Below are 15,259 nucleotides of genomic sequence, written 5' to 3'. Positions count from 1 at the left end.
ATTAACGCTTCCCATTAAACATTGCTATTTAACATTTTTAATGCAAACCTTTTGAACCATAATACATCCACCTTCTTTTTCATTGTTTCCTGTAACTTCTCTTTGACCTAAAAATCATTCTTCATAAGTCGATTTTATCCATGAGTATGGTGCACAGAGAAAGTGCCCTGTGTGCTTGTGTTTGCCTGTGATTTGGGTCTGGTTGTCTTCCTAGATGAGAAGCCTGCCATCCTGATTCATGAAGTATTCCACAAATTTGGAAATACCAGGCTTGAGGAAGGCCTGATTTTCATTCATAGACTACATCATCAGAGTGAAACTTACATCCCCTCATCCCTTCCCACCAACCGCCCCCTCCACTGCGACAAAAGCAAAACGTAAAACAGCCCTTGGCTAGTACATTTATGACAAGTCTATTTAATCTCCCTGTCAGAAAGCTTCCTGGACTACCTAATATCTATGGCACTGTCTTACCCTTTTTTGTAGGTGTGTTATACTTCATAATTAACTTGTTTATAAAATATATCTGTAGCACAAAAATACCCTTTTGCACTGGCCAAGGATGTACGCTTTTAAAATGCCTTCCAGAAAAATGCTGACTGTTAGGCAATCTAACAATAAGCTGATAATATTGGGGGCTTGCAGAACAAAGGCCTTGTGAATTCCCAGGTGAATGAAAAGTCTATTTAGAAACAATATCAGCATTGTCCCATAAACTATGTATTTGGCATTTTCATTGCACACCTGAAATTAACAGTAATGCAGCGAAGGTTTTTCTAGGAGAGGCTGGAAGTTCAAGGGAGGGCAAAGGCAGGGAGTGAATTTCTGTAATAGTGATGCCTGTAACCCTGCCAGGTAATGCCCTAGGTGAAAACTCAGTGGCAGCCACCAGAAGATAAGGATCTTCAGGTCAGCAGATCAGAGGGAGACTGACCCTCCTGCAGTCTAAAGAGAGAAGAGAATCCAGGCTTTCCCCAGCCCTTCATTGCTGCTCAGAACCTTCTCACCTGTATCGCTACACTGTGTGCTCCTTTAGTGAAGGCCTTAAGGTTTCTGCCATTCCATGCATCTCGATCTGTTTGAGTAACTGAAAAAACAAACACCCCAATCAGCCTCATAATTGATTCCCAGTTGATGGAAGGCAGCTGACTTTCTGCATTTACCCAGCATTTCACTAAAAGATGAAGCAGTAAATTTCTCAGGGCCTGCCAAAGGAATGATTAACTTGGTAAGCCCTCTGAGTTTCTTTCCTGTTGACGGCTGGTTTTCTTAAACAAGTTAGTACCTGCTGAGATGGGTGGGATTTTATCTGATTCACCAGAGCTGATATCTTTAAAACACACCAACAGTCCCACACTTTGATTATTCGTAAGTCACCACTATGTAGTTAAATAGGTGCTCCATGAGTAAATAAAGGAAGGAATTGCAGTTCTGTTCAAGGAGCATGAAATATGGCTTGCTAAGTTGAAGTCTATTTTTCCCAGGAAAGAAACACAGTGTAATTTTTTCCTTTTGATTACATGATGTCAGTGGATACTCCATCGCCTCCTGTATAGACTTGACAGGCCTATTTCAATGTATTCCAAACCTGCCCCTGCACAGTTATTGTTTCCAAGCTCCTAAGCACAGTCACAGAAATGGGAGTGGGTTTGGTTTGATTACCAGGCTTGGAGGGAGGCTCTGAAGGAGCCAGAGCTGCCTCCTTTACACAAGCCTTCACCTCAAAAGCGTCCACTTAACTGCCTTTAAAAACATCCCACCTTAGGGGGAGGTAACCTCTGTGGTTCTTAATGGTTTCAAAGAAGAAGAAACACGTATTCAATAACCATGGATCTAGAGCATAACAAATACATGCTGGTCACAATCAGAGCAGATCATGTTTCTAAATATGAAATTTATAGAGTTTAATCTGTGAGTAAGAGGACTCCGTTCCTGCCCAAGTTTTTTTTAATTGATCCATATAGTTGTACATATTTATGGGGTACATATGATTTTTGATACATGCACACAATGTGTCATGATCAAATCAGGGTAATTGAGATATCCATCACCTGAAACATTTATCATTTCTTCATGTTTAAAACATCAAAATCTCTTCCAAAGGTTTGAGCAGGTTCTTAAGAAACTTAGGCACCCAAATGAAATTGGATCCTAGTTAGCTTTTTACTACTACATATCTAGCAAGACACCTCTTCCTTCCTATCCGTCACCATGTCTAGTACGGCCCAACACTCATAATTATTGCCCAGGGAATCTCACCTGTTTGGGAATTCATGAAGTGGACTCCATGAACAGCATCAGAATGAGGATAACCTCTAGAATATATTCCTACAAGAAAGTTACTGTCACCACTTTATGGTTATTTGCTACTCTAAAAGTCTCTCTTGTTAACATCTTTCCAGGTCAGGACTTCCCTGAGCCTGAAGCAGAGGAAATGTTTTCATTCCAGTGACCAGCTGTCAAACCATAAGAGAGGGCACAGTCCTTCGTGTTGTAATCGTGTCTGGGCCATTGTCCCAAGAAGTGGGGTGTCACTTTGACTGAACAGCTTGCCAGTGAGACCACTCAGAGAGCTCAAACTACCTACAACTCCTTCAGGCTGCAGCCCTTAAGAACTCTTCTGCAAGAGTTGGGTGAGCAGAGCATAGACTTCAGAGCTACAAGCTGAGGTCCGCATTCTTTATTGGCCCTTGATGGTGATCAAATCACTTAAGCTTTTGATACTTCAGTTTCCAAATCTATAAAATGAAGTTGAAAACACTCCGAGGGCTGCTGTGAGAGTTGCATGATGTAGTTTACGACTTTCTGAAACACAGTGGTTCCAAACACATAATCATCCCCCCCTAGGAAACTTGGACCTACGAGTAATCATGTTTACAAAACAGAGGATGCCTTATCAGTGGAGGCTTAGGCTGGGACAACACCTAATAATTCTTACAAACAGCCTTCACTTGCCAGCAGACAGACATCTGCTTCCACCCTCTCCAGTTGCTCAGAAGACCTTGCCACCTCCCTCTCAAAGGCAGACCAGCCAGCACAGCTAGCAGTTCTTTTATGGATTGTGGGGACAACCTATGAGAGTCTGCTTTCTTTCCTCCCAGTGATATTAGCACACACAGAGGTGGATTTACCTTTAATAACACTTAAGCTTCAGGGCCCTCAAATTGCAAGAGCCCATTTCAACACCTTATACCCAACTTAGAATTCATAATATTTGTATTCTTGTTCTTAGAGATGGCCTCTCAAATTGTATAATTCCTGGACCCCCAAATACATGGATTTGTCCCTGGGCTCATCACAGTGATAGTGTCCTCACTATTTTATAGCTAAATAAAGAAAGCCCTGAGATGACCAGGAATAAGATCTGCGCTTCTTTGCTCCAACTTCAAGCTTAAGCTTTTTCTTAAGTTGCATGCCTTAGATAGGCACCATCTCCCTCTGGGCCACATCAGACTGTAAAACCCTCCCCCCCAGACTATAAAAAACCTAATTAGGAAAAAGAAAAGTAGAGATTCTGTAACCCCACATCTTACCAATAACCACAACTAAGAAGCTCAAATTTTTGTCAGTGTAAGTGGTAGGTAATTTTCATTGAAGTACAAATATCAGATTTTGTCCCAGACTAAAGCAAAACCTGATAATTATACAGTTGCAAATTATTGTGTTAACAAAAAAGATCTAAATTATCTCCTTCCAGCACTTAATGAATTCAGCCACTTAATGAATTCTCGAAATGCATTGCTTTTCCCCATTCCACTTTCTCCTTGCAACAGCGGATTTGTATGCCTGTTGGAAAGAAGAGTGATTCCCATGTCATCCTTCCAGAGTACTATTTATTTGCCAAAAAGAAAAATAGGAAAAAACGAGGACTAAGTTGTCTTTGATCAGTGGGAATTAGTTGCAAATGCTCAATAAAAATAAAAGCTGGATTTGACTCTTAGTATGCTTAGGACTTCAATGATGCAATCACCCAAATTTAGAATTTATAAGGCTGCTTTGTTCAGCTCCTTCAGCTCAGTTCCCATGTAATGTTTGCTCTCAGGGCACAAACATGAAGCATCTGGATGGAATCTATTCTGGCTTCAGGAAGACAAAATGCCTATCCTGTAGAAAAACTGTCCATCTTTAAATTAAATTCAAATCCAAGCAACTTGCACCCTAGCCAAAGCCTGTTTCTCTATATCTTTATAAACTGCATGATTTAAATCATCTGTGTGTGATTCTTATTTTCCTATTCTTCATAAACTTTTGGAGTAAATGTGGTGCTTGTTAACATGAAGAATTGATAGTTTGTTGCCATTTTCCATGGTCTTAACAATTGGGAACATTTGTAATCAATAAAGGGAGACACAAGGAAACAAATTTGATAACTGTTTTTAAGGAATAAAGACAGAATATTAAAACAGGATTGGAAAGAAGTACTCCTACCCCAAATCTAATAAACCCGTGGATTGACATTTTTGATAACTATATGGCATGCCATCTAACCTCCTACATTTTTAGCAGAGCTTCTCTTTATTCATGTTTTTCCACATTACACACCCAGTATTATACTATTTAGGCATCAGTGACAAATTCATTCACTAATGTCCTTTAATTCCATTTGACACTTGGAAATGACAGCCAGCTGGTCCTCCAAAAAGTCATGATGCAGTGAAAGCCTAGTGTATGTGCTACCATGGTGTTTGTTGGTTGTTGTTGTTGTTGTTGTTGTTGTTTGTTGCTGCTGTTGTTGTTTTTTCTTAATGGAAGTTATCTGCATGTCTTCCTTTGGCATTTAGTTACACAGGATGCCCCATCATAGCTGCAGAATCTGCTGTCATAGGTAGTATCTCCTGATAAAGTTAAGAAAATATTTCATACCTCTCCCCACATCAATACCTCTCTGTCTACTGTCTGATCTCACAGAATCACAGTCTATAAATCACAGTCTCACCTACGCTCAGCTTTGCTGGTGGAACTGATCTACCCCATTTCTATCTGTGCCATGAAAAAGTGAGCACTGGGCATGCAATGATAGGTTCAATTTGAATATGGTGATCATCTGAGATAAAGTTTTGTTTTCCTAACGGAAGCCCATAATAGCAATAGTGCCAAAGAAATAATTCCAATGTGGAAGTGATAAACAAAAATAGGAGAAAGGGTGCCTAGCAGGGCCCCATGAGGCAGAAATTGCTGGCTCTTCTCAAGCCAGATCTCCCAGGAGGTTCCCTCTGTCTAAACTTTTCAAAGAATGTAGCTATTAGGATTTCAAACATATGATATTATTACTTAATCAGAGCATAATTTTTCAGTTTTTTTAGAGCTTCTAGGCTTTTACAGTGCCCAAGTAGCTTGAGCAGCCGTCTGAGAAACTACCAAGAAAGAGGAAGAAGGTGTGTGCTCTGAGCACCCCACCCTAGCAGCATCACCTTAGAATCTCCGCTTTTTCCTTATTTATGATTTGGGATTAATAATGTTTCCTTTGTAAAAAAGTATTCGGATAAACTACCTAGAATATCCTGCTGGGCTGGGCTAAGAAAATTTATGAAGAATAAGAGGAAAACCTAATTCTGCCCCCACCACCTCTCTCTTTGTGTCTCTATCTCACTTTCTCCTTTCTCTGTCTCTTTCCCCTTCTCTGTGTCTCTATCTCTCTCTCCCATTTCTCTCTGTCTCTCCCAGCCCCACAGTGTGTCTCTCTATTTGTCTCTCTGTCTCTTCTCTGTCTGCCTCCCCTTTCCGCTACATCAGCACAGTCCCTCTAGTTGTAATTATTCTGCACTGGTTCTAGAAGTGATCTTCCTGGAGAGTCAGTCTTCTTTCTCAAAGCTCAGAGGCCAGGACTTTGGAAGCTCTTTATATGTGAGGCATTCCTGTCCTCCTGTGGAAAGCTGCAGGGATTGTGATTCCAGGTATTGTGAACTATACTTTTTGGCTAGGGATAGAAAAAAATCAGACACATAGACTAATTAGGGCACCTAATGTCAAAACTGAATCGTGATGGAAATGGCACGATCCCAATCATCCCACAATATTAGCTAAACTCAAGAAAACAGAAATATCCCTTTAATGTCAAGTTTTTAAAATAATCCTGATAGATAGACAGAGGTCCTGTGAGTTCATTGTTGCCCTTGGTATTCAGAAAGGTGAAAGTGCCTTCCACCCGGTGGTAACTCTAATGCTCACACGAAGTGGCTTCTGAGTGGGAATGACTTAATCACCTATACTTATTCCCAGCTTACTTAGGGTGGATACTAAATATAGAAACCAAAGAAGAAAAGGAACCTTTTGACAATGTTGGTCTCTAAGATCCCTGTGGCCAGATGGCACCATTGTATTTGAAAATAATCTGACTCTTTCTACATGATCTGTATTTAAAAGACTATAGGGCCAGGTGTGGTAGCTCACACCTGTAATCCCAGCACCTTGGGAGGCCAAGTGGGGCAGATTGCCTGAGCTCAGGAGTTCGAGACCAGCCTGGGTAACATGGAGAAACCCCGTCTCTACTAAAATACAAAAAATTAGCTGGGCATGGCAGCGTGTGCCTGTAGTCCCAGCTGCTCAGGAGGCTGAGGCAGGAAAATTGCTTGAACCCAGGAGGCAGAGGTTGCAGTGAGCCAAGATCGTGCCACTGCATTCCAGCCTGGGTGACACAGCAAGACTCTGTCTAAAAAAAAAAACCAAAAAAACAGACTATAAACCTGATTGTCCCAGTTATAGAACTCTGAAGCAAGGAGGTGGAATAAATCCAGACAGAACTGCAGTAATGCTTCTGAGGAGGAGGGCTTTTCTTGTTCTCCATTTGTGTAGGTGAAACACAGCGTGGAACATATTTCTTAGCACATTCTGCCTACTCCCCATCCCTGCCTGCTTCCTTAGGAAATAGACTCCTCCAGTGATCTCTAATGGGATAGAAATGCGGCTTCAGAACAGGCATTATTTCCTAGTATTCGATAACAAAGAACAATGTAGAAAATGTTTCAAAGAAGGTGGAGCATCTCCAAACAGAAAATAAAATACAGTAAATTACTATTTCAACAGCTTGCAAACAATTACAAAAACAGAAACCAAAAGCATTTTTGCATGTTTTGTACTCTTTTATGAGAAGGAGACAAATGATAAGTAAGCTGTCATCAGGGATGTATTCAATACCCAAAACTCAACAGCAATTGGGCCCCATCTTCTGAAACAACCATGTTCCTTATGATTCTGAAATGAGTCTATGTCCTCAGATTCTTCTAGACCTCAAACTCAATATACACAAAATGGTTTTAGTGTCTTCTTCTTAAGTCTTTGAAATCTGGAAGTTCACATCCATAAGCATAGATACCTGTCACCTTCTCATATTGTATATGCTGATCTCTACCATGGATTAAACCATTAATCAAATATCTAATGGTTGAGTTTTCTCCCTTCCTACAGATTTTGATATTCTAGTTCTGGCAGGGAGCAAGGAAAAGGAGCATGAACATGCCTGTGTTCTCTTTCATGGTAACTCAGCCTTTTAGGGAATGGCAGGATGGTAGGTAACCGAGTAAGCCAAGATAATTAGTTGTAAGCAATGAAAACCAACTCTGACCATCTTAAGTAAGGCATAGTACTTACTGGAAGCCTGTTGGAATCTCATAGAAATGATGGAAGACTATGCCTGGGGCATGGGAGGTGAATATAACATGGACAAAGCAGCATCACTTGGGGACAGTCATCATGAGCACGATTGCCCTCCTTGCCGTCTTCATGGATGGTGGCAGGACTTCCTACTGTCCCCATTTCCTCATGTTTCACACTTCAGCTTCAGAGCCCTAGCCAGCAGTCAGTTTGGTCAGGGTTGGATGTGTGCCCATCCACCTGCCAGCAAAGAGGTAGAAGAGGGATCTGGCACCTAATGCTGACAGCAGCCCTGGGAGGCAGGTGCCAGGATTTCCCCTTCTTCCTACAGCAAATGCTCAGGGACAGAGGAGGAATTACTCTCAGGGAAATCCCAGGGCTTTGTGGGAAGGGGACAGGTGCTGACCGAGCTCTGGATACCTTGGGACTGCACATCTACCATCAGAGCCCTTGCAGCCCCCTCCTCTGTATTTCACTCCTGGGTTCATAAACTATTCCCTAAGCCAAACGACACATTGGCGACTCAGGCAGGTTCATATTTTTGTGCTCTTCTAATCCAATATTCTTTATTAGCTATTTACCTTCTATTTTAAGGGGTTTCCTATTCTGAAAATTCTATTCATCTTTATTCATGATCAAATGAAGGGATTTTCCTGAGAATAACAAATCATTTTGACTCTTTGGAACTACATTCCATTTTACAGTTTTTCCTTCACCCATAACTGGATAGCATTAGTCACTCATACTCACTTAGGGTAGAGGTAGCTAACATGTATATACTTCCGAAGGCTTATTCCAAATACATATAAAAGTTTCTTTCACTAGCCATCATAGGCTGTGTTCTCTGGGAAACAGACTCTGAGATTTGCATGCAGGGGGTTTATTGGGAAACACACTCATGAATAAAACTGGCAACAGATGAGAGAAGCAGGACTGGGCAGAAGAAAAAGTTGAACTGTGATCCAGTTGCAGAGGAGACCTCAGCCAATCCTATGAGGAGTTCTGGAGCTGGAATAGAACTATCCCATCTAAGACAAGGTCCAGGACTTTGTACCCCACATCAACCAGTGTGGGCTGCCACTATGGAAGGAGTGTAACACTGAACAAAGCAATTGCCCTCAAGTGGAGGATAATTCCTGAAAAGGAACTCAGCCACGGCCATCAGTAGCTAACATTCCTGCCAGCTGGAAAATGAGTCCTTGGTCCTGAAGAGGAATCTGGATGGGATAATAGTATCCATTATCTTCTAATCTTCCACAATCTGCTTGCCTCTTGCACTGCGTTAATCCCATCTGAAAATGACTGCTCCCTGGCTTTGGTCTCTTTTCCTAGAGAAACTTACAGGAGGAAAGTTAATGGGACAAATTTCAATTGTCACCACTGAAGCTGATTTTTAAACTGCAACTGGTACGCCTCTTTTCTCTCCTATAGTGCCCATTCCAGACTCCTGTCTTCTTTCATTAGTACATTTTCTGGTCTTGGTAACTCACCTGGTGGGGTAACCAAGACTGTCATCCTTGAAGGAGCTGAGCTTCTGTTTACCACACTCTTCTGACACAGGACATTTGTCCAAGAAGAGTAGGCCCTCCTTATCCACAGGCTCAGCATCCTCAGATTCAAACTACTGCAGATCAAACTATCTGTAGAAGAAAAATTAAAAATACAATGAAAGGCCGGGCACAGTGGCTCATGCCTGCAATCCCAGCACTTTGGGAGGCCGAGGCGGGCAGATCACGAGGTCAGCAGATTGAGACCATCCTGGCTAACACGGTGAAACCCCGTCTCTACTAAAAAATACAAAAAATTAGCCAGGCACGTTGGTGGGTGCCTATAGTCCCAGCTACTCGGGAGGCTGAGGCAGGAGAATGGCATGAACCTGGGAGGTGGAGCTTGCAGTGAGCCGAGATTGTGCCACTGCACTCCAGCCTGGGTGACAGAGTGAGACTCCGTCTCAAAAAAAAAAAAAATTCAATGAAAATAGTACAAATAAAAACTACAGTATAACAACTATTTCCATAACATTTATATTGTATTATGTATTATAAGTAGTTTAGAGATTATTTAAAATATATGGGAAGATGTGTATAGGTTATATGCAAATACTATGGCATTTTGTACAAGGGGTTTGAACATCCTCAGACTTTGCTATGCACGGAGGTCCTGGAACCAGTGCCCTCAAAATACCGAGCGATGACTGCTCTATCAAAATGAGTAAGGGTGTGCCAAGACTTGCCCCAGTGAATCATCTGGTGCCAAACAAATTCTTCCTGCCTTCATTATGTAAAAGTGGTCTTATCTTTTTTGGATGATCAGAGTCAATTATTCCTTCCAGAATGGTAACTCTGTTTCTTGCCTGCTAGTCTTTTGGCACAAGCATCTCAAAGTAATTTGCAGGCAGCCAAGGCATAAAGCATAATGAGATTTTCACTGTGTCCTCAGTGGAACAGCTACTGAGAGGGCGGAAGTGCTCCTTCTCAATGGCTCAGGAATTTCAAGACCCTACAGAGCCTAGAGTTGTGGAAGCAACAAATTCCCCAAGGAATCGCTAGATGTGATGATAGGCAAAGCCACTACTACCACCACCCCTTGGTCCTGGACCAAATATTCCTCATCTTTGGGGCACAGCACCATATAAATGATACTCATTGTGAGTATATACTGCGGCCTAGAAGAGGGCTACCCTTCCCTTGGGGTATCATCCCTACTCTGGTACCTCATCTTGGCCTTCAAAGGACCATTCTATCACTCTATCGGGTCATCAGACTTTATGGTTTAAAACAGGACCAGTGGATTCCATGACCAAGTGCCTACTGCCACATTCCCTTTTACTGTGATGTAGGTCTCTTGGTCTGATGCAATATTATGGATCAAACTATCTAAGCTTTCAATGCTGCTGGCTAAAGTCCTGTGAGCAGGAAAAGCAAACCCATACCCAAAACATCAGTCTACTCCTATCAGAATAGATATTTTCCACTTCCAGGGGTAAGGGGTCCAATCTTATGAAATTCCTACCAAGTAGCCACTTGGTTTCCTCAAAGAATGATGAATCTTCCCCAGATCCTTTATCGCCAATTGTTTCCCTTCCAGCCCTTGACCAACCAGCTAAGCATCACAAGTGCCTTTTCCCACTACATGTACCTCTAGTACTATAGCTTTTGCTGGATAATATGCTTTGATCACAGCCTGGACCTGCTGCAGAGCCCTGTCCTGGCTGCTCTGTGTCCCACTCAAAGCTGATACCTTTTCATGTTATTTGGTCAATCACAGCCAACATGATAAGGAACCAACATTGGTGTCCTTCAAACTACCAAGTACATCCATGCCATTTATTTATTCAGGGACCCTCTGGTTATGGACTCAGAAGACCTGTGAGCCAGAAGACCTGGGCCAAAAATCACTTTATTGCTTGGTTCTCAAATGTCCTCACTCTTTCCTGACAACTCAGATCCTATATTGAAATATCTTTAAAATGCTTTGATATTCCCCTACCTTCATGTATTAGTCTGTTTACATGCTGCTGAGAAAGACATACCCAAGACTGGGCAATTTACAAAAGAAAGAGGTTTAATTGGACTTACAGTTCCACATGGCTGGGGAGGCCTCACAATCATGGCAGAAGGCAAGGAGGGGCAAGTCACACCTTATGTGGATGGCAGCAGGCAAAGAGAGTTTGTGCAGGAAAACTCCCCCTTATGGTATCCATCAGATCTCATCAGACTTCCTCACTATCACAAGAACAGCAAGGGAAAGACCTGCCCTGATGATTCAATTACCTCCCACCGGGTCCCCCCTACAACATATGGGAATTCAAGATGAGATTTGAGTGGAGATGCAGCCAAACCATATCACTTCAATATATGAGAATTTGAATAAATGGTTGTAGATATCTTTGAGGAAGGCTTGGAATAATCACTACTGAGAATATTTGCCATGATGTTGCAGAGTTTATCCTTGTGAGGACCCAACATCTCCCTCTTACCAATGGGTTCTGAGTTAGAGAACTGGTCAAAAGATTATGACTTTTTTATTAGAGCAGTTGGCTTCTGTCTACCAATCATACGTTCTTGTTTTCTTTTCTTGTATAGACCAAGCAATATTCTTGCTGGCTGACCTTTTTATCCTGTCAGTCTTAGTTTGTTCCATGCTGCTATAACAGAATACTTGAGACTGGATGATTTTTAAAACTAAGAGATTTGTTTCTTATGGTTCTAGAGGCTAGGAAGTCCAAGGTTGAGGGGCCAGGATCTTTCTACTGAGGGATTTCTTGCTACATCATACCATGGTGGCATGCAGAAGAGCAAAGGAATATGCATTAGTGCATTAATCCATTCATAAGGGCAGAGCACTCCTGACCCAATCGCCCCATAAAAGTCCCACCTCTCCGTGCCACTGCATTAAATATTAAGTTTCTAACACACGAACTTTGAGGGACACATTCAAGCCATAACACTGTCCCAAGGAACACCATGTTCTATTCGTCATCTACATAGCTCTTTTTAGGTCAGGCTCCCTGGTTCTACTAGAACATTGCTCTTCATTGTAATAAATGTACCCACTTTGCTTTTGCCAGTTAAATATCTTCAGCTAGTATCTATTCTTACAAAATCCCATCATCCACATTGCTTTCAGGGAACCCAATTCTATAACAGCATCTCCCTCCATCAGTGGTGGTCTACAGAGGACAATCTGCTTTGTACTTGTTAAAAAATTCTGGTGCCTCTCTCATTAGTACATTGATTATTATTTGGTAAATGAAGTGTCCTCAGGTCCTTGGGAGAGGCAGCTTCCCTCAGTCAAGGGCAATTCCTGGAGAGTCAATCAAGGGTAATCAGTCAGCAGCGTTGGTCCTGGGGATGAGGGTGAGAAGTCTGATGGTATCTTGGTAGTACATCACTGCATCTGCTGTTCTACCTCATGGCCAAGCCACTTTCCTTACCCTACTTCCAAACAAAAAGCATTAAGTCCACTATTGCTTCCCATAATAGAGCCTTATACGTCATAGGAAATGCTTGATGGTCCTGGACATTAAGATCACAAAGGTCTATGCATTCTACATGGAACAGTAAAAGAAATAACTTCTATTCCTACTGAAGCTCTAAAGATACAGGAATATCACTACAGAAAAAAAGAAAAAAAAAGAAAGGAAGGAAGGAAAAGAAAAAGGAAGTGAGGAAGGGAGGGAGGAAGAGAGGGACGAAGGGGGGAAGGGGGAAAGGGGGAAGGGGGAGGGAGGGAGGGGAGAAGGGGGGAGGGAGTGAAGGGGGAAGTGGGGAGGGGGAAGGGGGAAGGGGGAAGGGAGGGAAGGGGGAGGAAGGGGGGAAAGGGGGGCAGGGAGGAAAGGGGGAGGGAGGGTGGGGGGAAGGGAGGCTAGGGGGAGGGAGGGGGAAGGGGGAGGGAGGGGGGAAGGAGAGAGAGAAGAGGGGAAAGAGGGAAGGAGGGAAGAATAAAAGAGGTTAATTTTCAGTGGGTCACTGTATTAGTCTGTTTTAATGCTGCTGATAAAGACATACCAGAGACTGGGCAATTTAAAAAGGAAGAGGTTTAATGGAGAACTCACAGTTCCACGTGGCTGAGGAAGCCTCACAATCATGGCAGAAGGCAACGAGGAGCAAGTCAAATCTACTTGGATAGCGGCAGGCAAAGAGAGAGATTCCGCAGGCAAACTCCCGTTTTTAAAGCTATCAGATGTCAAGAGACTTATTCGCTGTCAGGAGAACAGCACAGGAAAAATCCGCCCCCATGATTTAATTATCTCCCACAGGGTTCCTCCCACAACACATGGGAATTATGGGAGCTACAAGATGAGATTTGGGTGGAGACACAGAACCAAACCATATCAGTCATTCCACTGTCTCTGTACAGATTATCATGGGGAAATATAGCACACTTCTGATTTTTTTTCCCAGTAGTACTTTAGTATGCCCAGAATATTGATGCTGAGCAGCTGTCGGCTTACCCACAGCTCCTAACCTGAGTTTGGATCCTCCCTGCACGGTGGGTGATTGCTCTGCTGTGAGTTTGGCTTTGGTGTCATTCATTTCTTACACCTAGTGTTGCTTATACTTCTCCTTTTCTGAAGACCTCAAGAAAGCAACAGGTAGAAGTGATCAATACCAAAACTTGTTTCCACTTTTGGGAATTTAGAGATATTACAGTTTCTTTGGAATATCCAACATTTTTTTCTTCATTTTCAAGACAGAACATAGCTCCCTTAATATTCCCTAGAATTAGCAATCTCTCCCCAAAACTGTCCTCTAAAGTTGTTTCAGGGTAAAGTGACTCACTTGTTCTAAGGCTTGACAATATCCTAAATTCTTCACATTCCACACCTTCATTTGACATGAGGGAAAGCATAAGAATTGAAATCCAGCAATAGTTCTGGGATTCCAAACACTTGGCCCAGTTTTATTATTAGTATTTTTGAATCATTCAGCTTGCCTATAATATGCAGAACATTAAGTCTGCCTGCATACATTAATCCTTCTGAAGAATTAAAATTGATTTAATTGTATAGATTTCATCAGAAAAAAAGGTACTACAAATATTTTCAGTAGATTCTTAGACTCTAAAGGAAGGGTCAGGTTTTGAAAATGTATGTAGTAACAATACGCAGTACATGGTTTTGTTTTAATGTGTTAAAAGATAATCAATTCTAATATAAAAATTATATCATTATGTTTTCATGCTTCTAGTAGCATACACATAATAGAAAATGCTCATTATAGCTCTTTGGAGGTTGTGGCAAAGTACAAAATGTTTTTTACAAGTATCTGTGAAACTATTTGATCTATAAATTGGCAAAAATACTTCTATTAGTGTTAGAAGCAAAGATTTTCTTTTAAAAAGTCTAATCAAGATGTGTTTCTTCTAAGAACCAATACCAATATAAATACGAGATAAAATTGCATTGAGTTCAACAGAATGCAATAAACAACACTGTGCCAGGCACTGATTGGACCAAAGGCATACAAAGATGACTATAATTCATTTGCTTACGGAACTCACTGTCTGGTGAAGAAGAAAGGAATATTTGATTACCACACAAGGGGTTTCTGATGGGCGTTAACACTGTTTTCATTACAACCCTTTTGTCAAGGACCAGAAAAGGTGAATCATATTACTATATGTCAGAAACTTTCACATTTAAGGTTCCATCTGGTCCCCACTACAACCCCAGTAATAGACATTATTATTTTTATTAAGTTTACTTGAGATTGTGTAGCTAGTAAGTGGCTTAAACCAACTGTCTGTAAAATCCTCGATCTTTATACAATATCAGGGGTTGGCAAGCTATAATCTGTGAGTCAAATATGATCTGCTGCCTGTTTTTATAAAGTTTTATTGAAACACAGTCATGCCTATTATTTTCTACATATTATCATCTATGGTTTCTTTCAAGCTAAAAGAGCTAATTTGAGTGGCTGCCCAACAACAAAGACCATGTCACTAGGCTGAAAATATTTACTATCTGGCCCTTTAAAGAAAAGGTTTTTCTGATTCCAGCATTATATCATACCACAACAGGTCTCAAACAGAGAATTTTGGCAGTGTCTGGAGACTTTTTCTGGTGGTGCCAACTTAGGGGTGCTACTGGCATGCTAGTGCCAAACACGTTCAATGTACAAGATGGCTCCCCACAATAGCGAATTATCCAGCCCAAAATGTCAAT

At 41.6% G+C, this 15,259-nt stretch overlaps 1 long non-coding RNA gene across 5 annotated transcripts in view; it reads right to left on the bottom strand.

Annotated features, from left to right (window-relative positions):
• The window catches only part of LOC134759563 (uncharacterized), a 53,839-nt gene extending 40,479 nt beyond the window's left edge, over positions 1-13,360 (bottom strand). For 3 of the 5 annotated variants that reach the window (XR_010135917.1, XR_010135916.1, XR_010135914.1), the window contains exon 1: positions 13,148-13,349. This is a non-coding gene — a long non-coding RNA (uncharacterized LOC134759563). Of the gene's footprint in view, positions 1-13,147 lie in introns of all 5 variants that reach the window. The other 2 variants (XR_010135915.1, XR_010135913.1) reach the window with 1 other exon arrangement.
• Between the last annotated feature and the right edge of the window lie 1,899 nt (positions 13,361-15,259).

This window comes from Pongo abelii, chromosome 11 (assembly GCF_028885655.2).
Source record: "Pongo abelii isolate AG06213 chromosome 11, NHGRI_mPonAbe1-v2.0_pri, whole genome shotgun sequence".
In the NCBI taxonomy this organism is placed as follows: Eukaryota; Metazoa; Chordata; class Mammalia; order Primates; family Hominidae; genus Pongo; species Pongo abelii.
This window is presented reverse-complemented; position numbering and strand designations above follow the sequence as displayed.